The sequence below is a fragment of the Pollachius pollachius genome, assembly GCF_949987615.1.
Source record: "Pollachius pollachius genome assembly, chromosome: 1".
NCBI classification, from domain to species: Eukaryota; Metazoa; Chordata; class Actinopteri; order Gadiformes; family Gadidae; genus Pollachius; species Pollachius pollachius.
The window spans coordinates 39748485-39750984 of record NC_136934.1 but is presented as its reverse complement, the minus strand read 5'-3'; the positions used below and the strand labels follow the sequence as shown (position 1 = coordinate 39750984).

The window sequence follows — 2500 nt, the reverse complement described above, 5'->3', positions numbered from 1 at the left end:
TCTTGTGACACACACAAGCACACAGACACAACACACACACACACACACACACAAACACACACACACACGGACAATGCACAATTTTCGCTTGTACTAGAAGCCTAACTCATTGTTGATTAAACAAGCGTGTACAGGGTCCATTTTGCAGTGCAGAACACCCAGTTCTTCTTGGGAGCCGTTATCAGACAGAGTCATTGGCGGCCTGTGTGTCAGTGCATATGCTAAATGGCTTCTCTAAGTAGAACATTCTGGGATGCAGCAACTGATAACAAGTACACTGCATACTTGTGAATCCCAGCTCCACTTCTGCGCTCCTCAGTGCTGCTGGTGTGAAAGAATGTAGTTGCTTTTAACATCCACATGGTGGCTTCTTGATCTCCTTCTCTCTCCCCCCACCCCCCCCCCCCCCTCTCTCTTTCTCTACCGTCACCTCCTCTCTCTCTCGCACAACCACCACCCAACCCACCCATCCACCCTCCGCTCCCTATCTTCTCCCTCCACTGCTGGGAGGAAGAAACGCTTACATACAGACACACACAGCAGCTACACAGTTACTCTGCCACACAAAACGCAGGCAGTGTGCCATTTCAGCCAGACTTCCCTGCTCATGCAGCCCTCGTTTAGTCTGTCCAAACAGTAGCAGGCATACGTTTGGCGGCCGCTTGGCCCATCAGCGCATCTTTGCAAACAACAAAGGACACACGTGAAATGAACCGCGACCACCTATCGAAATAGGGCAATGTCCTTCGTCACATGCACAGCAAATACGTTAGACGCAGGAATAATACACCCTGTCCCACACACACCCGGTCCCTATGTCTCTGTGTTCCGTTGTCGCGGCCTGGCCCGGGATATCAGATCCTATTCAACCCCGGGGTCAGAACCCAGCAAGTGGTCTGGCAATTACCAGATGTCCGGTCCTCTCAGCCGGGGCTCTGTGCCCACACCAAATGTTGCTTCCTGACGGGCGCAGAGGCATTTTGGCCTGCGCACATGCGCACGCGTGTGTGTGTGTGTGTGTGTGTGTGTGTGTGTGTGTGTGTGTGTGTGTGTGTGTGTGTGTGTGTGTGTGTGTGTGTGTGTGTGTGTTGTAGTGCAAGAGAGTGACTTGAGGGACATATTCACAATGTTTTCCCTCAGATATACACAAATAATGAACTTGGTGCACACTGCTGTTGTTTGATCAGGAGAGAAGAAGGCGCTTTACTTTTGTACACCAGCCTTTCTTACCCTTGTCTCCCTCCCCCTCTGTCGCTGACCTTGCATGGGTGTACCTGACAGGACTTTTCCTCCTTGTCGCTACCTCTTAAATAGGAACAAAACAGCCCTGCACGTGCTATCCTCCACAATGGCTTTGAACACACTTCTCATTAGAGACTGTGGCCATTGCAGTGTCCATCATTGCTTCATTGTTGGCATAAAGGTGGAAGGATTTGAAGAGTGTAGGACTAGAACTAGGCATTGTTTAGTCTAATATACAAAAACAATGATCCATTTCAGGCCTGACTTGACCGTTCTCTTCTGTATTGAGTTGCTCTGTTCACATAATAATGTACGGTAGCACCATTTGGCAATTACCAGACAGTCTCTTTTTGTTTTTATGGAATACTTTAGAATTATCAATCAAACCAGCAACATTGCATCCTTGCAATTTGAGGCTATGCATATGGTGTCCACCATTAATTATTAAAAAATGTATTCCGTAATGGTTTCCTGTTTATTTTTATTTTTTTCTGATGATCAGACAAATTGAAAATCACACAATCAGATCATACTCTTGAGCTCCAGCCCTCTCTCTCTCTCACTCTCTCTCGTTTGGTCACACTCTATCGTTCTCTCACACTCTCTGCTCTCTCTCTCGCACACTCTGTTTCTCTGTCTCTCTCTCGCTCTCTCTCTCTCTCTCTCTCTCTCTGCTCTCTCTCTCTCTCTCTCTCTTTCTCTCTCACTCTCTCACTCTCTCTCTTTCTGCTCTCTCGCTCTCTCTCTCTCTCTCTCTCTTTCTCTCTCTCTCTCTCTCTCTCTCTCTCTGCTCTCTCAGCTCTCTCTGCTGCATATTAATTAATTAAGTGCACGACTTCAGAGAAATGCTGGATGGTACGGGCAGACGATTCAGGCCTTGGCAACGCCTATGATGTCGTTGACACAACACGAAACGGTGGTTTTGAAATATCCAAGTGTTGGTCACAGGTGATGGATAGCAGGAAGAGGCCGTAAATAGAACTGCGTCGAGTTCATAGGCACCAAAAAACCCCACTTTCATCAATCTTACACAATGTTTAAATTAACTCCTCGATCTCCCCTCCAGATCTAGCCCCCCCCTCCCCATCCCACCCGCCAAATGGATGCAGGAGGAGAAGGAAAAAAAGGCGCCTGACAGTCTATTTATGAGGAGAAATAAGTTTAGAAGGCCTCTAATTTGTCTTGGCCTCGGAGGTGTTGTCTTGAATGAACACGCACAGCTTTGCTGGGACGGATGTGCTGTGGGCGAGTCTGATGA

General features: G+C 47.9%; 1 protein-coding gene across 4 annotated transcripts in view; it reads left to right on the top strand.

Annotated features, from left to right (window-relative positions):
* The window catches only part of rims2a (regulating synaptic membrane exocytosis 2a), a gene marked incomplete at both ends in the record, with an annotated part of 129426 nt that overhangs the window by 34406 nt on the left and 92520 nt on the right, over window positions 1–2500 (top strand). The gene's annotated exons all lie outside the window — the stretch shown is intronic.